Source organism: Motacilla alba, chromosome 12 (assembly GCF_015832195.1).
Source record: "Motacilla alba alba isolate MOTALB_02 chromosome 12, Motacilla_alba_V1.0_pri, whole genome shotgun sequence".
Lineage (NCBI taxonomy): Eukaryota > Metazoa > Chordata > Aves > Passeriformes > Motacillidae > Motacilla > Motacilla alba.
This window is the reverse complement of record NC_052027.1, coordinates 7,991,463-8,016,530: the sequence shown is the minus strand read 5'-3', so window position 1 is coordinate 8,016,530 and position 25,068 is coordinate 7,991,463. Positions and strand designations below refer to the sequence as shown.

The 25,068-nt window shown below is 37.0% G+C and overlaps 1 protein-coding gene across 4 annotated transcripts in view; it reads right to left on the bottom strand.

Moving 5' to 3' along the window:
• The window catches only part of FHIT (fragile histidine triad diadenosine triphosphatase), a 530,314-nt gene that overhangs the window by 464,077 nt on the left and 41,169 nt on the right, over positions 1–25,068 (bottom strand). Inside the window, exon 1 of one of the 4 annotated variants that reach the window (XM_038148758.1) lies at positions 17,622–17,724. The exons of the other annotated variants lie outside the window; for them this stretch is intronic. The gene's annotated coding sequence lies outside the window, so the exon portion shown is untranslated. Of the gene's footprint in view, positions 1–17,621; positions 17,725–25,068 lie in introns of those variants that run through there. 4 annotated transcript variants of the gene reach the window in all.

Genomic DNA, 25,068 nt, shown 5'->3' with positions numbered 1-25,068 from the left:
ATACCAGAATTTAAGACAGGTTGCATTTTTGTTCATGTTGTAGAACAAAACCAAGAGTCTCTTTTCTGTGGGGCCACAAGAAACAAGTATTTTTTGCAAATTTTTTCAGAGGAACAGATTCAGCTGAGAAGGCTAACATTTGATAATGACTGAATAACTGTGGCTTACATTCTAAATAAATGTAGGATATTACCAAAACATTTGAAGTACAAGTCATGAAAATGTGATGATTAAGCCTAAGTTTTTACTGCCCTTAATATCATCCTCTTTTATATATATATATATATATATATATATATATATATATATATATATATATAAGCAATTTAAGGATTTTGGCATACAGCACAGACTTCTAACATTCAAAGTAGACTATTGACCTCAGGGCTAGCTGCTCAGCCCCACAGGTACAACAGTGATCAATTCAAGATGCAGGCCAGCATCTCCTTGTACAGACTATGAGTATGCAAACATGTAAATTAGCCTGGAGAATAAGTTACAGTAATGGGGGGGATTCTGGAGAGTGCTACACACCATTATGATGATCAAACACTAAGAGGCTCGTTTCAAAGAAAATTCATTACCATTATAAAAATAAATAAATAAAATTTACAGCTGTTTTCTCCCATGCTGCTATAATTTCCTTTTGAAATGAAAATTCCTGTGTGATACCCAATGATATCTGACTATCTGACAGAATTTGAGACATACATTACACATGCTATTTGCCTTATTGAGCTTCACATGAGCCATCCTCAAAACTCAACAGTGATCTAGTGATATTGAAATGAACACCACAACTATTTTTTTTTGTGAGGGAGTTTAACACTTAAGCTTCACAAACCAGCAAGCTACTTCCTGATTACTCTAAGTCCTTATCACTAAATGAATTTATCATGTCTTTTGTCCTCCATTCGTAATCTCATGCTTCCACACAAGGAATTAATCAGAGAGCAACAAGCCAGTACCCCTGATATCTGATATCATTAATGACATTTCTTTATTAACAAGAAAAGAGACTATTTATCAAAGCTCCAGCTTCAGGTTTTACAAGCAGCTGACAGAACAACTGTGGGTCCAGCTTCAGAAACAGTACCACACTGAAAGGGCTCAGAAAAACTTTTCTTTTGATCATTACCTGATGATCTTCATGCTCATCTGGACAGTTTTAGACTCACACTACCATCTAGCTTGGCCATCTATTTGCTCTGTAATATTTCACCTGCTGTAGAACATTCAGGTTGTTGAAGCTGCAGCCCCCTGAGCAGGAAACCACTACTTTGAGAAGAGGACCAACACACCCCAGCCAGCAGAGAGGACAAGGCCTGGTGCAGACAGGCCACAGCTTGGCAAGGGAGAAAAATTACATGATCATCACAGAACACAAGAAACAACAATCTGGCTCAAAGCAAACAGTGAGGCATTCCAGGGATGGCAAAGCATAGAATTTTCTAAAGGAAAAATTGCAATGGGCTTTGCTAAGAATGTTGGGGTTTGTTTTATTAAAATCATCAGTATATTTGGTTAGACAGGCTTTTTCTCCAAACTGCTTTTAACATAAAAAGTAAATCATAAAAGACCACAGAATGATTATTTCTTACAGCCTCCTCTGCAAACTACCTGAAGTTAAAACACAGAAAGAATTAAATATCATATGCTGTAATTTTTTTTTTATTTTTATCTGATACTTCCCTTGATAGTCAAGGAGAAAATTGTGTGCTACTTGGAAGATGCTCCTAAACTAAATTTCCTTGTTCAAATTAGAAACTTTGACATTTAAAATGAATTTTAATAGGGTAATAAACTCAGGATATTTCATAACTCCATCCAAGATATGAGGCATCTCTGACCTACTGACAGCTCAGACTGAATGAAAGTCATCATTAAACACTCATGAGGCAGCACACCAACAGACACTTTGGAGTGAGTTATTTGAGTGGTAATGACAAATATGAAGGGAAAAAAAAAAAGGCAGTTCAGCCTCTATTAGAACTATATTGTGATATTGTAATTCCTAAAGTCAGTACAGTTATATGAGACGTCTTATAAATTGGCCCAAAGCAATCAGTAACTCTGATTTCTGGGTGCAAACTGGCGATTAGGAACATTTACAAAATATTCCTAGAAATCATGCTGATGTATAAAAGAGAAACAGACTTTTTATAAATCACACAGAAAAAGAGAAAATATGAAAAGTTCTTATTACAAGAAATTCAACAGTTCCTTTTCTAAAAATGATGGAACTGCTATAAATCACGTACGAGGGAGGTGTCCATGCATACTTTACACCAGTGCAGCCTGGTTTTATTAGCACTGCAACAAAAAAAAAGGTCTTATAATCATTTTTTCCATAGGCAACAGCCAGCCCTGTTGCTTAGCATAGGAAAATCTATCCCTTCATCCCCATTCCAACAGAAATATTAAGTTGCTACAGTTCCACTGATCTGTACCAGTAACAGAGGAAGATTCCTGAAACGACAAAATGTCACCAGTTCTCACTGATAAAATGAGACAGGTTGGTTTAGAAACTGAATTAATTTCCTGCTTTATCAAAACCGGATTTAAGCAAGCAGTTACAATAGTTTTAATGGAACACTATAGCTTTATAACAAATTTAGAGTTTATTGTGCAATAAGATGGTGCAAATGTACTATTAAAAAATATCAAAAAACAAACCAAAAAGAAAAATAAGTAAAAGAAAAAGGAGGAAAAAAACCCCAGAAAAAATGAAGATTGTGGGAGTGAAAATATTCCAAGAGAAAAGACCTTCATTAGTACCACAAGTCTCCATTGCAAAAAGGTTCAAAGCAACTTACACCAAGTAAATCAATCTGATCTGTACCTTGCCCAGAATATCTATCAGTTTACCATTCCTATTGCCATGCTTGGAAGGGAGACATGCACTCAGTGCACAAAACACATCACATTTGATGAGACCTTCTAAAGGTCAGGATTTTATTTAAGAAAGTGATTCAATGCGGGTTTCTGAGTTACTGGTCAAATGTAGAACTGGTTCACTCCTGTATGCCATAATCCCCATGATGAAAGCCAATATGGGAACTACTTGCACCTGACTTTCTATGGAAGAGATATAACATACAGTGAATAAACTACAGTTAGAAAAGGCCTGGGATAACACAAGAAATAGAATATGCATTTCTGCAGGTATCAATAATGCAGTTAGCAGAAAAATGGTGTTACAAAATTAGTTCTTAAAAACTGAAATCCAAAACATAACTTGATAAAGGATTAAGCAAATCAATTGTCTGCAAAGCATTTCTAAATGTTTGCTCTGTGGGTGACCATGAAAGGGAATGTGTTCCCTAAATGCAGGCTTTTGACTGAAGTTCAAGCTGTGCATGTTTTCCAACAAATCTCATTTCATAGAGATTTAAGATAAAAGTCAGACTCTTAAATAACTAAATTCCAGACTAAGTATCAAGAGAGGAAATTAAAGCCCTTACTGAGGCTTGAGAACCAGGTAAGCCCAGTGGGCCATGACATGACTTGTGCTTTGCCTGTTAGCAGGAACTTTCCTCACTTCCACCTCAAACAGAGGATGGGACAAGATTGGAGCAGTGAAACCTACAACCAACCAGATAATAAAACCACCATTAGGAAATGAATGGCTGCAATCTCCTGGCCAGCTGCAGACATACAGTGACCCTACAGTTCCTCCCCTCAACACACAAACAATAGTGCATCCCCTCCAGGTGTCAAGGCAGGAATCACCTGGTCAAAAGTTGTACCTAAAATGCCTGCATTAGCACCAATCATGCACCAGAATGCTTCTTTCTCTCAAGTAATACTCCTTCCAACTCCCCTAATTAAACCTGCTTATTCATTTTACAACAGAACAACAGATTCTGACGAAGCAGCAGCAGTCAGGATTCTTGAATTATTAAAAATTTTTGGTATACATTGATAACTGCATGTTCCCAAATTACTTTTCAAGACAGAAGCAGCAGCAGTCAGGTGCATAGGGAAATACTCACAAGTGTAAAAATACAAACATGTGCACACAATCTGTGTGTGAGCAAGGGAGAAGCCACACCAGTAACAGTGAGGAATTCAGACTTCATCACATGAAAAATTTGACAGACAATCCCGAAAGTAAATGTAAAGTATCTAAACATTTTTAAATTACTAATATAGGCATATTAAAGTCTATACAAGTAAAAACATCACAAAGGATTAGATCAAAAAATCAGAATAACATTTTTCAGTTTGAATCAAATACATGCATAAGCTTAGTTTGTAATTAAACACCTTCTGGCAAACCAGAAAATATCCAGCAGAGAACTATAAGGAGACATGATACTCATTTTGAAGGCAATATCAGAAAGAAATCTGGAACACAGCACAGATGCTGGTGCATTAACATGAATGTTAGTACAGAGATTCAAAACCTTTATCAAACTTCACATCAGCTAAGTAAAATGAGTTTTTAATGAAAACTTATTTCTCAATTTTGCATATTTTAATTGAGTATAAACACTCCTAAGGTATCAATAGTGATAGCACTACAGTGTAGCTGTTTCCTCATCATTTGACCAAGTAGAATATTAAAAGCAACACATAGTGAAACGCAGAATATTTTAAAATAACGTCAAGAAGTTTTTTCAAAATATGCCCTCATTGCTTGTGCACCATGAAAGTTAATTTTTAAGCAAATGACATGAATTTTAAGAGCCAAGGAGCAGCAGAAATGCTGCCCCATTCCTATTGCCCTGAAAATCAATAATGACACAAGGGCCAGAACATTGGAAATACACTTGGGGAAAGTGTTTCAAAATAAACAGAATTATTTGATTTACAAATTAGGACTAAAACATGCTTTGAAAACCAAAACAAATGGGGATGCATTCTTGAAATGAAGACAGAGGGAAAGCTTCAAAATAAAAAAAAAAACTGTATATTTTGTTAAGAAAACAAAATTTGTATTCATAGATGTTAAAGTGGAAAAACAACCATTAAAGACATGTCCCCTGATAATTGTTCCTGCCCAGTTTAACTACCTTTTCTAGTGGGTATTTAATTGAAAATTGAACCGTGAACAAGAAAAAAGAATAGCATTACATACATCCAGCATAATTCTACAATATCTGTCTCTTGTTTTGACTTATCGAACAAGATCAAGTGATTTCAAGCTTAGTATTCCAGTTTTTTATTGACAAAAAATATCTGAATTTGAAGAACTGAGAAATAAGGTAAACTAAATGCTATTTTACCAACTATGCCTATGGGTAAAATAGAATTTACAGATTTTCATAATTCACAACTTTTTTTTTTCTAGCACTGCCTTTTCTGTTCCTTGAAAAGACTCTATTAAAAGTTCTCTCAATTTAGGAAATTCTCCTTTTGGCTAAAACATGCCTTTGTGGTGCTGCCTTATTACTATTGATTAGCAGCAGCAGCCTAATCATGTTGGGAATTCTAAAGCTTTTATAAATGCTACAATAACCTGAATTTTTTTTTTCAGTAAGCACTAAATATCAAAAATTGCACCTTTACTCAGCTAAGCTGAATTACCTGTTTACCCCTCATGAGGGCAAAAAAATTCCATCCAGTATTAGGCAAACTTCATTGAAAAAGCCAACAAAAAATAAAAATCTAGTGACCTTTTATAGTCTCAAATCATTCATTTAACATGCACAAGGTCGAAAAAATTGGTTAGAAAAAGACTCCAATAGTTTTATAAATTAGAAAAGGAAGTTTGTGTTAATTTGTTATTGAACGAATAAGACTTTAATGGCCAACCTATGCAATACTTTGTAAATCAGCAGCAGACCCTGGCAACAAGAACATACTGGCAGGGGAATTCACTGCCTCATCCTGCTCATTGACAGGACCTGACCTCGCTGGGGTCACCCACTGCAAGCTGCAACAGCCACACTGCAAATTATCACTGCTTTGCAGCTGCCCCTGTCTGCTACCTCTAAAGGCAATGTAACTGAGCATGCTACAACTCTGGTGATTAGTACTAACTTTTTCCCAGTCTACATGGATTTTAGAAGCTTTAGAAACAGAAAAACTTAAGGTAAGTGAGTTTTTGCCTGTATTTCAAAGTTATTTAGGAAATTAATACATTGTTCCATGTATCATGGATATTGATATTCAGGTTAGACCTGGAGCTTGGTGGGACGTGACAAATGAGACGTTTGCAAACAGGGATGTATTTACACAGCATCAATTCAACGTTCCAAACTTTCTTGTGCAATTTGCCTTCACTTACAGAAAGAGTAACACTGCAGTCAATAAAACAACTTCAGCTAAAAACCTGACCCATACAACAAGGGGTAAGAAAAGAATCCTATTACATATGTACTTCAACGTGTAATTTTAGGATACTCAACCCCCAAGAGTTCCTCCCCATTCTTGAAAAAAACAGCATTCCAAGTAAAAATAAGCAACATATGTGACTGCTGGGAGTAAACTTTTCAGTTCCCTGTAAGTACTTTTCCACTGATAAAGATACATTCAGCATATGTATATACTGGAAATTCTACATTGCTGTTCTTGGCATGTAATTAGGGGCAAAGGAAAACGTGCAGGACCAGAATCTTAAGTGTTGGTTTAATAACCTTTATGCAGCTCATTTCTGAATGATTTTCTTCCGCTCTGGAGAGGCTTCTAATGTCAAACACTGGTATTAAGGTGAGTCATGGTTACGGAAGAGGCACAAAGAGGGCACATGACGAAGTTATTAATTATGGGGAGAAAAGGAGGCAGAGATTTATTTTTACTCCATAAATTTCCTTTTAAAACAGAATATTCAATACTGAATAAATTCAATACTGAACAAATACAGTTTCAGTAGTAGTCAATAGCCACTGAAGTCTTACTGCTGCTGCTAACAGTTGGGGATTTAAGAATGCCATTTAAAAACTGTTGCAAATGTGATTTTTAGAAGGCATTGGAGATTTCTGAGAAGGCAAAAAGATTTACAATTTTTGAACTACAATAACAGAAATTGGGCAATTATTCAATATCTAAGATATCTAAGCTATCTATCACTGTTCAAGCTAGTAAGCTAAACAGCTTTAATAGAGTAATTTAAAATATACTTTTTCATACTGCTGGCAGTTATTGTTCATTTTTCAGATTCCTTCCTTTCACACCAAATGGTAAGAATTGTACCAAGGCCAAGAGGAGAAGTGGTCAGCATTATTTTCTGCTAAACTGAAAACTAATTCTTCTTATTCTAACACCAAAAGATTTATCTATCAATACCATAAAGCAGCAGGGCAGATAAAGTTTGGGGTTGGTTGTTTGGGTTTGGGGTTTTTTGAGGGAAAGGAAAAAAAAAAAGAATTGTGGTTTTACTCTAATTCATTTTATCTATAGTAGATTACCAGAGTTACAGAACTTAATTTTTCCAACAATTCCAACATAATTTTCCAACAATTATGTGAGCAGGCTTCATTAGGAACTGTATCTTTGAACTAACATTCTAATCATAATTTAAGCAGGAAAGTAGGAAAAGGTGCAACATTTTAACAGATCAACTATAATTAAAGTTTTCAAAGTAAAATATTTTCATTAAAACTTTAAAACAATCTGATGATTTTTTTTTTTTGTCTAGGAAACACTTTTTTTTTTGCATTATGAAAAGTCTATAGTATCCTGCATTCAACTACTTAAAGTTTTTTGCCTGATAGAATCCTACTTCTTACAAACATCAGAATAGTTCACTATGCCAAGGAATTGTATTTATGAAAAATGCATATTGTGAATGCCAAAGGCCATGTTTTTAGAATGAAAAAAAAATTTAAAAAACCAATACATCCTTTAAAAGATGACAAATAGTCTTTATGAAAGCCATTCCTGCTCTTTCCATTACGGAAAAAGAAATCACAGTGGGAATACTAAGCTCAGCATATATTTGGCAGCTCACTGACCAGGCAGGCTATTAACTGTATAAAGGGCTATTTCTGAACATTTTTTTTCCTTAAATAAAGTTTTGATTTTTCAGTGATTGAAATGCAGTAATGAATGTAAGTGCAAGCTGCTTATTAGAAATAGTATCTCATCATCCCTGCACTCCATATTTTACCACATCTCCTATATCAAACGCATTTATTCTATAGATTCCAATACATCCCTTGAATCTAAAACTTCCTTCACATTCCTTAACATCTCTTGTTCCCAGGTATACCTCTTTTATTTTCTACAGCTTCCCATCACCTGGCTACCTACTCTTCCACCATGCCTATGTTTAAAAACCTTTTCCTAGATCCTGAAGACTCAGCAAGTCTCCTTCACTGCCTCTTTAGAGGCTAATCTGTCCTTTCATTAAGCCAGCTCTGCTTGTGTCTCCCTGCAGCAGTAATCAAGCTCTTCCTGTGTGACAGCAATCACCTCTGACCTTACCACCAGGAGACAACTTGTTGTGGTTGTTGGGGTATCTTTCAATATAAATATAAAATATGAGAGTGCAAAAAGTTGTGTTTTGTTTTTTAAATAACGGAGCAAAAAAAAAAAAAAAAAAGGGCTTGGTATTTATGATGAACCCTCTGCTACCAGCAGATAGCCAGCAGCACTCAGATGGACTGGGCTTATGGTATTTCATTAATTATGCATATTAGAGGGATATGTCCTAGAAATAAATGAAACTTGAAAATGAAACAAAGCGCCTCAAATTTAATATTCTGATAGCATTTCCCAATACTGAGTCATGTTTGATGCCACTGGAAAAGGCTCACTGAACTGGAGATATGAACAGAAATTCAAAGTGACAGAACAAAGTACTATGCGTGATCACTTATAAAAGTTTAACATCTAAAAAAAAGTCAGCCCAGTTTGTCCAAGAGCACAGAACATGACCAATGTAAAAACCCAGTTTAGATATGAATTTTTAGGATTTTGTTGTTATTTAGCTTTGAGTAATTTGGTTTTGAAGGAGTGGAGAAGATGGGGAGTTTTTCTGTATTTCACTGGATGAAATTTCATGTACAGATTCTTCTTCTTGCTCTCTCTTCCTGTTTTCTGCATCTGTATTCAGGCAGCCAAGGGACCCAATGAGCACTTTCACTGAAAACAGAAAGAACTGAAAAAATACTACATTCTTTATATTCTTTTCAGCCATCTGTCTCTCCACAAATGTAACAGAGCAAAAGCTTAAATTGACTCTACTCTGATAAATACTGTTACAACAAAACAAACTACTGGTACATTATTTTAACCCCTTAAGAGAAAATAAAATTCAGTTCTTTCAAAGTTCATTTTTGTTTCCCTCCCATGACACCATAAATCAACACTGAATGAAGATTTTAAAAGCAACTGCTTTAAAATAAAAAAGAAAAATAGTGTCAAAGTTTGTATCCTAAAGCATTTTTTGCTGATCAAATAAATAATTTATTTTCTATAGTAGAAAAGACAAATTAAGAATGCAATATGTTCATTCGCTTTAAAGACAACCTAACTCATTCAGAAAGGACAGGGCGTGTGGAGCTAAGGCAGGAAAAACTTGAGATTTGTGAAGATTTTACAAACAGCTAGTAAACATATTATTATAAACATTGTGAATTCAGGGCAGATTTTTTCTGCTCTGAGCAATCATTGAACCTGGAGTTCTGCTTTCTGGTTTTGAGTGAGAAGGCCCCTGGACTCCTCAAGGAGATACTGACTTGAATAACAGGACACACACCTCTTGTCAAAGCAGCAGATAATGGGGGACTAAGAGTTACCCCAGAACAGCCAAATTCCTGAGCTCATTCAGAGGATGTGGCCTTGTCTCCAAATGCCCGATGCAGCAGACAGCACAGCCCTGGATTCCAGGCTTCAGGAGAGCCAGGGATTTGGCAGAGCACATGCACACAGAGCCCCCCTCAAGGCTTCCTTCTGTTGTAAGAACCTAAAGCAAGGCAGCTCCACTGCCTGCACCCTGCTAACCCCTAATTGAGATTTCCTAGCAGAGGTGCAATTTAGATGAATGAGATCAAAGACTCGCAATTTATTTCCAATGTCAAGGGAACTCAAAGGGTTTTACTAACTCATGTACATAGTGGCCCATTATTTTAAAAGGATAAAAATTTTTCCTTTCTAAAAAAGTAGTTATACCACTAAGTATTGCAATTATTAGATAAGCAGTAACTCAGCATAAATGCAATAAATGCAATACATAAATAATCCTAAAAAACCAATCATCTTTCATAAATGTAATCTTTTATACTGGATACCATTAGAGAGCAGCCTCCTTCGGTTGGCTTGATTCGCAGAGGCAAAAAGGATGCAAGCACATGCTCCCTTCAACAGAGTAAGATTACTCTCCAAATCAATTCTCTTCAGAAGTGGATCTTTTAATTACTAATAAAAGTTAATTGGAGCCTCAAACACCACCCACAAGAAAAAAAAAAAGTTTAATTCAAAGTTTCTTCCATCTCAAATTTCCACAATATTGGGTTTTAGACACAAAACACATTACAACATCCATATTAAGTCTTCAGGATATAAGAAGAAAACCTTTTTCCCCATGACTTCCTTTTCAAGGATCAGCTGTCACACTCTATGTGACTCTTCATATGAAATGATACTACACAATTGATAACATATTTGAATTATAACAAAACCAATGGAAGGTTGTTATTCTATATTTTACTGCTTTCAATATTTCTTTAGCAATCATCATTGCAGTCTGTCTAAACAATTCTCTGTGCACTGACATTCTCAAAAATGTGTTTTCATCAGGAAGTTAGACACTGTCATTAGGTTTCATGAAAAGCTATACTTTTCAGCTCCTAGCCAATTTTTTACACCTCACTGCATCACTGGGATGTGAATGCATCAGTTTTTACATCTGGGTAAGTTTTATTTACTTGAATACAAGCATTAATAACAGATTACTAGCAAACTGTAGAGAGATGATGAATTAGTTATGTTCTTATTATCAAACACTGGAATGAAACCAAGAGAGGAGGGTTCACCACATTCTCTGCTAAGAGAAAACCAATTGATCAGCCACAACAATCTCTACAAAGCCTGGGAAAGGCAGTGATTCAGATCATGGTTTCAGAGCTGATATTTTACCTACCAGATCTTGCAATACCATTGATTTCTTAGAAATATTTGGTAAGAAACTTGTGGATTGTCAACAGCTGCAGTAATTTGAGATACAAGTAGAAGACATACTTAATCTGCTCTAAAGCCTACTACTTTTCATATTCTTCTACTAGTTTCCAGAAGTTCCAAATACAATTTTTCATGCCCTTTTATATTCTTGTAGAAGTAGTTGTCTATGCTGGAACCTTACAAACAAAGCAAAGTGTTGAGAAATTTTTATCATACACCTTAAGGTGAATTAAATATACATTTGTGCACACAAAACACACAAAATGTCCTGTCCCCAATGAGGGTCTTCACCTCATAAGGCTCAATCAGGAAATGCAATCACCTGAGGATACCTGAACAAAACAAATCTGGCTCCAGTACACATGGAAAAAAGACATGTTTTAGTGCAATGACATCACCCTAGCTATTAAAAACAATACATATATATATATATATATATACACACACACATATTTCAAAAGACTGGCAATCATGACTATGATAAATAATAACCTCTGAATTTTAGAGTTAGTTATACTAAACCCAAACTGTAGTTCCCTCATACACACTTACATATAGAAAACATATATGTTAATGCTCTTCATTAAATAGAGCTATTTATATTTCAAAATCCGTGTATTAATTCAAGGAAGCTCTCAGGTAAGAAATATGAAAAACTGTGGGAAAATGTTATGAATAAATGTTGTCTTAAGGTTCTTTACGTCTCAGCCAATTCTGCATCAATTGTCAGAGAGTGCAAGCAGGTTTGTAAGCTTCTCAGAGACAAGAGAAGTGTCCTCATTTATTCATGTCATTGGTGAGATGTACTCCAGGGACAGCTGCAGTTGAGAACCCCCACGTTCAGCATCAAGAGTCATTGCTATGTAGCCCAATTCCTAAAATGTTCAGAACAAAAAAGGAAGATTTTGAGCCAACGAGAAAAAAAGGCATGACAACCTGAACGTCAAAAACCTGAGAGCTGTGGCTTTTTCCTCTGCAGTTGCACTGCTTATTCTAATGGTCATTGGTTAAGCCTACACAGACAGTAATAAGGCAGATCAAACCCAACCACAAATATCTGACACAAGGTTTTAAAAGCCTAAGACAAAATCATACGAAAGATCAAAGCGTTACTAATTGCATTCTACACATAGAATTAATAGGATGATGAGAAAACAGTTTCTGTCTTTGAACTTTCAGTTCAGCCCTCCAGTTCAACCATCCCCACACCCCATTGCTGGGATCTGCAGTTCCACATTTATTCCAGAGACGTCCTGCTGGGATTGCAGCACAGGTCCCTCTGTCCCTGACCTGCTCACTGCCTGCTCAGCAGCAGAGCACAGCAATCTTGAGAAGGAAGCACACACAGCTTAAAGCCCTGCCCCTCTTACCACTCTGCCTGTATCTATTGTTCTTAGGAGTTCTCTAGAAAGAAATACTTTTCCAAGTGCTCACATTTTCTCATCAGCCTTCCACACACACCACCTGACATGGAAGTGCTCATAACTACAGTTCACAGACTAAATACTATTGCAGCTTTTTAAACAAACAGATCAAACATAACACATTTTTCTTGCAAGCATTTTCACATACCTACCGCCACTTTACAACAGCCATTCCTAGAGTCAAGCACAGCAAAGGAAAACTACAACTTGAAGAATCTTATAGAAACTCAAGGCAATTAGAAAAGACTATGCACACTGTCTTCACTACTTCATGACATTCATGTTATTCTGAATGCAAAGAGAGCATATAACTGGATTTGCTACCTAATCTAAAGCAAACCCGCATGGTTTTGAATCAGTGGAGTCTGGTTCTTTTAAAGGCATTCTAAATGCAAGAACCTACAGACAACAATTCAGAATTGGGAGTGTATAATCAGAGGCTCAACTGTTGCTACACTAAATCAAGTTTCTGTTATGTCACATTGTTTTCACAGATCCAGTATGCCTTATGTCTGTACAATGCCTCAGGAACAACTTCAGTTTTAAAGCTAGGAATAAGACTAATTCCCCTCACTATGCTCAAGCATGTTTTACTCTTCAGTATCTCAGAGGGAAGAGGAAGAAGATGTTGGGAAGAAAAAAAAATAATGGAATCTTCAGGGACATGCTGCCAAGAAGCTGAGAATCTCCAAGGCTACATTAATCAAGGAAAACCTATGCTTTCAACACTTCACAACTTTTGCATTAAAAAAAACTCAAGAGAACGGAAAAAAACCACTCTTCATAGAATCTTGAAGCCTGTTAAAGCATCTTTGTAGGAACAAAAAATCTACAAGGAACAATATTCTTAAGTAAACCATTCTCCTTATGTCACATTCACTGCAAGAAGAAAATAGTCTCTGGAAAAGTGACACAGTGGTCAACTGTCAAAACGAAATGTAATTTAGCACTAACAATAGGTAAGGATTGTTAGTCTAAGTGCTCAATAACAACCATTAAGACCTCCTTGAATGAAATGCTTTTAGCATAAGTTGTATCTAATAAAATTTTAGATCTTTCTCTCTGCAAAGAAAGAAGTACTATGGAATATCTTCTTATTATAAATTTTAAAATATGAAAGTAACAAAAATTACCATTTGGATTTTCTTCTGAAAACTACCGTTTTCCTCTATTTTTCCATATATCTTCATAATAGGTACTGTGTTTTTTCCAAAAGTAGACCAATTGTCCAAACACTCACATCTCTGCAGACAGCAGCTGCTTTGTTTCAATTGTGCAGATATTTATCACAAAAAGTTACTAACTGGACTTTGAAAGTAGTTTGTGAAATTTACAATCATTATTTTTATTTTAATATCCTAAATCACATTTCTTTGGCTAAATTATATAAGCACTTGAGCTTTTTAAAACATTCATGGAGCTGAAACAGCAGAAGCTGTTTACCAAGTCACTGGATCTCTCCTTAAGGCCTCTGTCAGAAGCTACTTTTGGGAAATAATCAACCTTGAAGTAGTAGAAATGTTTTTGCAAAACCTGGGGCATGCCACTGATTTAACCCCCATGACCTCACCCCAGCTTGGTGGAGGTGCCAGAAGCAAAAAACTTTAAAAGGCCAAAAAGCAATTATGAGTTTAATCCTGAGAAAGCAGAAAACAAGAGTGTGACTTAGGAGAGCCAGAGCTGGAAGGAGTGAGCAAGGTTTCCTCAGCAAAGCTATTTACACTCAGAGCTGGAGAAGGAAGCATGACTATTTTCCTGGAACCATAGAATCTGTGCCTTGTATCAGGATTTTGTCTTGTCAGAACACAAAGGGCAGCCCATGGCCAGCACCTGAGCCAGGAGATGCAGCAATTGAGAGAGACAGACCATGCTGTATGCACACAAAGCCAATTTATTACACTAATCACCAGAATTTAGAGTTCTCTAACTTCCATACAAAATTTTCAAATCAGAGCCCCTTGCCCCTGTTCCTTTAGCAACATAATCTTTTCAGTTATCAAGTCCTTGCTAACATCCTCTTGCACCAGAGCAACCACACGTGATGTCTTCCTTTCTTGTTCTTGCCTTGAGTTCATCTCTCCCACGGCTTCCACTATAGCAGGGCCAGGAGGTCTGAGGGGCTATCCAACTCAGCTTCTGTAACTGTCTGATCTGCTACATTTCCCCCTTTCTGTTCTGCAATCATTATTTGTTTCATTGATTTACTAATCAATCTCTGAATACATTGAATCAAGCAAGGCAGGTATCACCATAATTAATAGCATCCCTAATACAAACATCCCCATCTTAATTAAATTTGTGACCCATCCAGTGATCTCCCAGTCTCCAAGAAGATTGTTAAGCCAATCAGCTCCATCTACTATTTTTAATTTCACTACATTATCCTGTAAAGCTTTAATACTCACAAGAATAAATTGTGAGTGATGAGAAAGGTTCATATAACACATTCCATCAAAATCTTCACATCCACGTCCATGTGGTAAAAGCAAAAACTCAATAGTAGCTCGATTCTGCAGTGTAACATGTCTAATCAAATCAATATTGGTTAACAATCCTGTTAAACCAAGTGAAGCAGCATTAGTTTGTTGAGCTAACCAGCAGTCTAGCTGGTTTAACAATCCCTGTGTCTTTACAGCTGCTATTCCTGGAGCAAAAAGGAGAACAACCCAACACTGTTGTAGTGACCAAAAGTCAAAGTTATTGTCGCAATCAGGAGTAAACACATGAATACTGTGCTTCCCTCTCTGTGGAAACTTGTGTTGGGTGTCAACTGCAGGGGCCTCCCTCAATATGCAATGGAATAGCAGCCCAAGCTCTGTCTCCACAAATTTAAAACACTCCTGCTAGTAACGATAAGGGAGCATTAGTAGAGTGAGAGAGGGTGGTGGAAGTGTAATTACACCAGGCACTTTGAGTCTTGAATGTGGGTCGGCTCAGAGAAACATCCCATGCTTTAGACTGGTTGGCTCCAGAATAATTAAATTTAGCACAATTTTTACAGATCCTAAAAGCTCTAATTCCTGAGGATCAAGGGCTGCACGAGAGAGATATGGGACCCATTGGTTCCACGCATCGGCATTATTCTCAAAATGAAGAGCATGAGCTGAAGGGGAATGTGGCCTTGTATGTAAAGGTAAACCAATGAGACAAGTAGTAAATTGGCTTTTAGGAGAGGCTGTAGCCAAGCATAACATATCTTGTGCTTTTAAACTGGCTAAAGTTTTCCATACATTTGTTTTTGACTGATTAACAGGCCAAGTAAAAGTAACAGGAGGAAGTACTAATACTAGAAAAGCCTTTGCTAGCCTAAGTCAAATACTAGCTTGAGGCAATGGCAATAGAGGACTCTGCAATGCCACTGTGGGACGAGTTAGAATTAACACTACAAAACTTATTAACAACCGCAAGCCATTGCTCACTTGATAACTCCTGATGTTCAGGCAAACCATATCTATGCCCACACACCAGCTGTTTAATTTGCATATTACTCCGACTGCTCCTTAAAGGGTCACAATGTTGACAGTCAGCTCTTCTTTTATGAGATGCACAATACCAAAGGCACCCACACCTTTGACACTCACACAGAGTCCACGCTTGATGATGCCCGGTGTGACAGGCCAAGCAGGGAAAGGAAATTAACAGACCTGCAGAAAGCTCATGTTCAAAAGATGTTACAAACTGGCTGGGATCTGGGTGTTGCCAGTCTAGAGCAAGAAAAAGGTCATCAAAAGGAAAGGGAGCACAGTACCGACCACCTCTGGACATATGATCGACCGGTTCCCCGAGGACGGAAGACTTGTCTTTTATGACTTTGATGTCTCTAGGAAACCCAAACCACCTCTTCAAAGGCATTAATCCTTTTCTGTATTTTGATCAGCTCGTTGTTCGATGAAGGGCTGATGTTCTTCACTGGAACCCAACAAGGACCAGTATCTGTGGAAACACAAGCATAACCCGTTCCCCATGTAATGAGGGGAAATGGGCCTATGATTTTCCCACTTTCTGGGTCTTTTACAAGGACTCGTGGGTTTTGCCCTATGTCTAATAACATTTATTTAGAAGTAGAAAAGCGCTTTATTATAGGGGGAACTTGGCTATCAGCATAGCAATTTAAAAAGCTGAAAACACACAGTGCTTTATGTAGCTGTTCCATTGGTGTACATCCCTGTATTCCCCCTTTCTGTTGAGCTAAAAGACACTTAAGAGTTGAATGAGCACATTCAATAATTGCTTGTTTTGTGGGGGAGGGAGTGATGCCAGCAATAGGAGAGATTCCCCATAGGGTGAGAAAGGAGCAAAGTCCTTGAGAAGCGTAAGCAGGACTATGATCAGTTTTAATCTGTTAAGGAATCCCTAAAATTGCAAAAGCAGACAAAAAATGGGGACAAACATCTTTGGCAGTTTGACTTGTGTGTCATGATGCAAATAATGCACCTGAAAAGGCATCAATGGATGAGTGAGCATATTGGTCTGATCTCCTACAAGGAGACAATGCTCCAGCTCAAAGCACCCCAACTTCTGGTTGAGCTCAGGACTTCTGAAAGCCAAACAGAAATGTTCCACAGAGAAAACATCTGGCATCTCTCTTATTCTGGTTCTTGTGACTATCAGCTCAATAATTAGCTGCTAACAAAAGACAAGAGTCTCTGGTGAGCAACACTAAGCAAATCCAGAAAAAAGGAACTCTGCAGGGAGTCTGCAAGAACTTCAGATTTAAGGGAATAGTGAGACAGGGATAAGAGCTTGTCCAACATGTTTCTTTTGAAACTGGATAGGAAGACTAAATTCTTTTGAAAAAGCTTCAGCTCTCACACCTGCTTTTTGCCATGTTTCCAGATAAATGAAATTCCACCTTACTGAAATATTTAAGCAGCTCCAAAAGCATTAATTTGAAAATACAGAACATGAGCTAATGTGACTCTGCTCTACAATGCAACATGTGAACATGAGGAATAAATGTACTGGAATTGTTCATTTTCTCTGAAACTTGAGGGATGAGAGGAGGAATTTAGAGCAAGGAAAGGAAATCAGGAGGAAAAAGAGGAGCTGCCTGGAGATGGCTGGGTTGCTGCCCTGCAAATACTGACACCATTGCACTGAGCAAATGAACCATCATAACTTTATTACCTTTATTATGGAAATTTGAAGATAACAGTTGTAGGATACTACAGTACTTTCCACCTATGACTAAACACTTCCCAAGACATTTGATGCTAGGGACTGATGTTTCCTCTTCTACTGCAATAAAGCAAAAACATTGTAAAGTTAAAATAAAGCTTCTGTAATATAGTAGAGTTAACGCTACAAAACAAAAAGAAAACCCCACATACTATAGCCAAGGAGACAGTTTCAACATATTCTTCAAAATCAGTTAAAAAAAATAAAGAATACAACAAAAAGGAATTTTGTCCATATAATAAACCTAGCCTGAAAGAGGTAATGAATGGTTCTTAAAATTAAGATCAAAATATAGCTTGTAGTTTCAATAACGTAACTTGTCAATTATTCCTCAAACCACTTTTCTTTGTTTCCTTTTTAAAATTTTTATTCTAATTAAAATCATCTTTAGCAGTAATGACACTAAACTGCAATGAACATGTTTTGCTCCTGACACAACATTTAAATTTTGCATACAAAACATGACATAAAAGAACACAAGAGTTTTTGTTCCTAATAAATCAAAACTAGGAAACAATGATTTCTTTTCTTGCTACTTCATGTTGATTATTTGATGGACCTAACTAACTCACTTGAGTTTTTCTCAACCTTGCAAAATCCTCAATTGCCACAGCAGTAAGCTTAGTAAGACCTTAAGAGAATGTCTTTTCCACAAATTACACACCAAATACTATTGTTCAAACAACACTTTCCTTAGATTAGTAATTAATTAATTATCAACACTTTCCTGAAAAAAAGTCCCATCAAATCTTGTAGCACTGTAAATTATCAAAATCATTGTTCACCACTTAGTTGTTCATGCTCCCTGCTGTTATTTTCAGCATTCAGCCTCAAAACACAGCACAGTGGTGTTGCATTACTTCTGTCAAAAGGAGACAGACACCACCTCAGCTTTAAGTTAGGAGCCTCTTTCCCTCTGCCTCACTATATATAACTTGTACTTTATGATGATTCTGTGCAAATTCCCAAAATGAATTTACCCCCTTGTTCACAGATTCAAGACTAATGCTGTTTTATGGTAGACATTTCAAGAACCAGACAAACTATTGATTTATGGTAATTAACCATTGACTACTTCTATAATATCATCTGCAGAAAAGAACTTATTAAATGATTCAACTGATGAAATCAACAAATGCAAGAGGCAGCATTTTGAAGCAGAGATTTGCCTTCACTGATTGTGTTCAAGCATAATTGTTAAGGTAGTATTTACCAATGTCATGCATCATCTATATGAATGATCACAAATTCTGTGAGATTTCTTCTTTCATATAAATATCTACTTTCAGCGCCACACCATGAAAAAAATTCTATTTGAAAACCATAGAAACAGAGTTTTAGTAGGAAGGGACCTTCAAAAGTCATCTACTCCAACTGCCCTGCAGTGACTAGAAATATCCTCAACTAAATCAGGGTGCTCAGAGCCCCATCCAACCGGACCCGGAATGTTTCCAGGGATGGAACATCTCCACCTGTGGGAAATGTGTGCCAGTGTTTTACCACTCTCATTACAAAAAATGTCTTCCTTAAATCCAGTTGGAACCCACCTTCCTTTGGTCTAAAACCATTACCCCTTGTCCTATCACAACAGGTCCTGTGAAATAGTTCATCCCCTGTTCTCTCTTATAAGCCCCTTTTAAGTAGTGAAAGGCCACAAGAACATCTCCAGGCTGAACCACCTCAGCTCTCAGCCTTTCATCACAGGACAGATATTCCACCCCTCTGATAATTTTTTTGCGCCCCCCACCCCGCCCCCAACCCACTCCAGCAGGTGTGTTTTAACACTGGCAGACAATTTACTTGGAAATCTTCTTATGCATAATGGTAAGATAGCAAACTGGGAGAAGACTTCTTGGTTGTTTTAAATTATACAGGATTCACTATTGCATATTATTACAATAATTCCATCCAGAACATACGCCCTCAGAAACAGCCACACGTGTTCCCAGCTTCGGCAATTGATGCAAGATCTCCTTTCAATCCACAGTTCTCTTCCCATTACACTTGAACACACATATTACACATAAACATCCAGATAAGATAGACGAGATCCAACCCAAACCACTCAACTTCCAACAGCCAAACTGCTTGCTGTCCTAAAAAACCTTTTAAGGTTTTTGCTTTTGCAGCAGAGAAGAAAATCCAATAACTGGGATAACATTTTGCTTGAGAAATTTCCATAACATCAAAGTCACTGGTGCTCTGAAAAGCTGCAATGACTGCTTGAAAGAACTTCCATGAGGGGTGCCATTCTGCAGAGGTGTGTAGCTCCAGACTTGATATCTTCTACTTCTGTGCCTTAGAGTCACTTCTATTCAGGTGGAATTACAGTCACTTCTATTTTAGGTGGATTTCAAGAATATTAAACCCTATTGACAACCATCCTGCTTTTCATCTGAATTTGCACTATAATCCTCATACTTCACAGGAAGGAAAAAAAGAATCAGTTATCCTCTATACACTGAGGATCAGGCACACATTATGAATAGTCCCTGAAATTAGATAATGTTCTATTCCCTGCTCCTTTAAATATTACTACATACTTAAAAAGTTAAATAGAGGTGGAAACTAGATTTAGAAAGGTGAGTTCATCTAGAGACAGTCTGTATTAATGAAGAGCTAATACCATAAATCTGGTGCACATGGAAGTGTGAACAAAATGTCAAACTCGAGAGAGTAACTTCTTCCTACAGGTGGATTGCACAGGTGCAAACATGCACAGCAGCTTTCAAAGCCCATGGCATTTTCAAAAACCTTTATGCAGTAAACTACTCTGCTCCTTGCCTACGTTTTACAAGGCAAACTGAAGTATCAGAGCTACAAAATCCCACTGAATTAGAGAATTCAAAGGATTAGAGAACTAGAGAGGTTCAAAGAAAACAGCTTTTACACTGCACTTCTGCACTTTTTCACAAACCAAAAAAGTTACACTACACATCATTGTGTAAGCAAAAAGTGCTCCCCAGCCTTTAGATAATATCGAAATCTATTAATGCAAGGGTCTATTCCATGCACACAAATTTGTTTTTATTTAGGGGCAAAATAAACAGCTGAGGCCATTACAAGCAGAAAACCACAGTCTTCTCTAAAGCAAATTCATTTTGTCTGGGTTTTGATAACACCAGATGTTTTCTGATGCTGTACAAACAGAAGTTGTTGAAATTTATTGCTGTGAAAATTGGATACCTTTCTAGAATACTTAATATGCAAAGACAGGATTCAACCTGTGTCTAAACATCAAATTAGAGTCAAACTTCTACTGGAAAATTGAAATATGTCAATTAGATTGAATTCTAGTATTAAATTGAAGCTGAAAACAGAAAAAAAAAACCCAGCACTACTCTAAGACATTTTATTAAGAAACAAAAAATGCAGAGTAAAAATCTGTGTTTCACAGTAAATGCCTAGATTTACTCTTGGAATTTAATACTGAGAAAAATTAATTCTTTAAGAAACTTTACTGATTAAGACTTTTCTAGGAAACTGACTGAAGACCTGTGACTTCCAGGAAGGGCAAAAAAATCCAGGAAGGACAAAGAAAATCCAAAACTAGACAGAAGATGATCTGTCCCAGTGAAAGGCTTATCAGGCATTCAATTGTTTTCTTCCAACCTTAAGTATGAGAGGTGGGCAAAAGACCATAGTGAAGCCTTGTCCTCCTTGTCTAAGCAATTATTTAATTTCCATCCCTTGGGAAATCTTCTGCAGGGATCAATTCCCAGGCCTCCTGAAAGATACCTGATTGGCAAAACAAAACTACAACCACCTACAACTACTACTCCCCTCCAAAAAAAGTACTCGGGGAGGGAAAAAAAAAAACAAAGCCCTCTTACAAGTCATAATTTCACCATTTCTTTGGAGATACAGTATAATACCTATTATCTTCAAAGGTATCAAAGTGTGTGTGCATATATAACAAAGTAATTCCTCTCTAGATCAGAGGCCCAAACACTCAACAAGTAGGAGTCCAAAACGTTTTCTGCACTGTGCTGAAGCAGCTGCTACTTAGGGTACCTTACACATAATGGGTAAGGACATGGCTGAGATACATTTTTAGCCAACCCCCTAAAAGTGAGCAAACCATATGAGGAAATTCAAATTGTGTCAAATCAGTTAAATAAACACTCAAAGGCCAGGCCATATAATAACAAGTGGGTACAATTATCACGTCCTTTCTACCATAGGAAGGCCCAATGCAAGCCTGGGTAATCAGAGCCAGCAAAGTTTGTGTCAATGTACTGAAATGCAAAAAGGTCACCTTTAGTGAATTAAATTAAATGCACAATGAATCAGGCAGCAAAGCTGCACAGCCACTACAACTTGTTTAACTGTCCATTGTATATAACAGTTAAGGGGGAGGGAATCTACACACTCAGTAGTTCAGCAGAGCCCTGTCCTATTCACCCTCCAAATGAAAACCTTTGTAACCTTCAGTTTCTTGTGACATCTGTGGAATTTCAGACTTTTGAACTAGATTAACTGAATGTCTATTTTCTAATAATTCTACCAATACACAACTCCTGGAAGTACTACAATAATTCCATTACCTGACGACATTAGACAGGTTCCCATGTTGATACCCTCTAAAAGGTTTTCAGGCTTATCACCAGAAGGCTTGAGCAATATCCAGCAGCACTTCTAATTTTTTGCACAGGTGACCTAGACAGCACTACATCCTGAACTACAGCTTTTCTAAGAAACAGCCAACATAGGACAAAACAAAACTCTTCTGCATGACCATAAGACTCTTAGTTACTCCATTGATAAAAACCTTCATGTTTTAAATCTCTTCACCAACTATCAAAAACTTCTACATTGAAAAATGAATTATTCCATAGGTGTCAACAAGCAAAGGACATTTTTATTTTGTTCTAAAAAGAAAGTGGCTGGGAAGACATCTTTTGAAACAGAGCAGCACAGGTTGGTGGGCAAGGACATGACTGAAATGGCACCCTTCCAGTCAGCACAAACAACTGCCTATTTCAGTCCCCAGTTTTTTATGCATCATCCAGGTTAATTTTGATCGGAACATATTTGTCTTCTGAAGACACTGAATACATTCCCACACAACTGTAGGAGTCACTCTGTCTCAGAGAAACACAGTACTTCCTGGAATTCTTGACATGCCAAGAAATCAGAGTTACTCTATTGCTCCTTGCTGACAGCTCTTATTATCAGTTCTGCCATTAACTTGGACTGAAATCCAATTCTGGCCAGCCCCTTGACAAGGCATTTAAGACAACCAAATACTTACAAAAACTCTTCTCATACTTTTTCTATCTGGGAAGTTGAATTCTTGTTGCTGCTCTGTATTTTGTTGTTTTAATTTTTCTACTGGAAAGCTAAAACAAAATATTCCTCCTTGGAATTTTAATGCAGAGACTCCAGTGGCATGGACATTTTGCATAAAAGATCTATATCCACCAAAACTGTATTATATTGCTTTTTTAGGGGTATGCTGAACATCAGCCTAGCTGAGAAATCTGCTGACACAATAGAAACTTTTACTATATTTCTGTACAAATGCACTAAGAAAAGTGCCTTTCACTTGCAGTTTTCGAGACCTTGAAGACTCTTCAACACAGCCTAGTGCACTTTCAGGAATGAATCCCCTACACCCATCTGTGAGTTCTGGAACTCCCAGAATGTCCTACTGGGATGGTGGCTGCTCATGTGCAGGAGACCAGTTCCCCTGTTTGGTGAAGATAAAATAAGTTGAGATAAAGGAACAGAGTTATCATCTATCTCTCATATGGAAGCAAAGACTGCAAGGTAAAATTTTTCCAAATAATTTACATCCACATCTACATTCCTTTTACGTTCTAAGTCATTAGGAATAATGAAAACAATCCTCAAAATACTGGTCAAAACCAAAATTATTTTACCACTGTCAGGAATGAAGTCAGGAAGGAGCAAGAGTCAAGAACTGAACTCATATTTGCTGAACTTAAATCAAACTTCTTTCACCCCAAGCTTTCCTTTATTCTTCAGCACTACTGTGATATTTGCAGCTCCAGGACTAATTTAAAGACTAGAAATAATCTTTGTTTTCAAATGGGTGTCTGTCACATTCAATTAGAGAAATATATTCCAAAATCCAGGAGAGACTTAACTTTTTTCCTGAACGGTTTTAAATCAAATACAGGGAAATTTCTTTTTTGGTTATCAGAATTACAATGGCGGGGGGGAATGAGCCACCACCCCAGAAACCCTCCCTTAAGAGTATTGCTAATAGGCAAGACATCCTTTATTTCTTCTAACAAACCATATACATATATATATATATATATATATATATATATATATATATATATATATATATATATATATATGAAATAAGAAGACTTTCTCCTCCATAACTATTTGCAAATAATGGAATGAAAGGAGAATCAAAACAGGAAAGTCTGAGCTGCAATGAAAGAAAACTGAGGGATTGGGGGATAAGCACTTTTTTAATTTTGGGGGCTTGGGGAACAGTGATGTGAAAATAACCAACCAGCAAAAAAACATAACTGAAATTTCCTCCAGGGAGAGGAGCTGCATAAATCTGTCCAAAAGATTGAGGAGCTGCTTGACTGCAGAGAGAAAACGGTACACAAGAGGATTCAGAGGTAAAGTGACACACAAAATGCTTCCACCTGGCAGAGATATTGACTGATATCCACAATATAACTACACAGACTAACACGTGGGAAAAAACAAAAAACAGCAACTAGCAACAGACAAGTAGTTTCAAGATGCCTTAAGTATGAAAGAATTTGGCATGACAAAGACTAGGATTGATCAAGTCCACAGTTTCTAAAATTGCTCAGGGAGATTGTCATAATATGGCAAAGGACTGTATGGTCTGAATTTGTACAATGGAGTCAGAACTCTCAACAAATGCTACTTGAAAGAAACAATTAGGGACTGGCCTATGTCCCAAATCAATAAATGCACGTAACTCTAAAACAGAGCACAACGGTCTAACAGAGTATAAGAGAATCTAAAAAGCCAATAATTGAGTCCTGAATATAGCTGGTTTAGATGGGCTTTAGAAATTCTACACACCAAATGCCCAAGCACACATTTTAATCTATTATCACTTCTTCAATAAATTTCACACACAAAGATGCTCTTCTACCTTTAAGAAAAAACCCAATCTGCTTGATCTTGGTATAGACTGAGCTGCCAATGTTTGCTCAGGGACAGGCTGGGCACCAGTGGGTGCTCAGCAATCGTACTGAGCATCACTTGTTTCTCTCCACTTTTAGTCCTCACTGTCCCCCTTTCATCACAATTATTACTACTATTATTATCGTCACTGTTATTATTATTATATTTCTTTGTTTCCATTATTAAACCACCCTTAACCCAGGAGTTATATACTTTGTCTCCAATTGATCCTCCTCCCCAC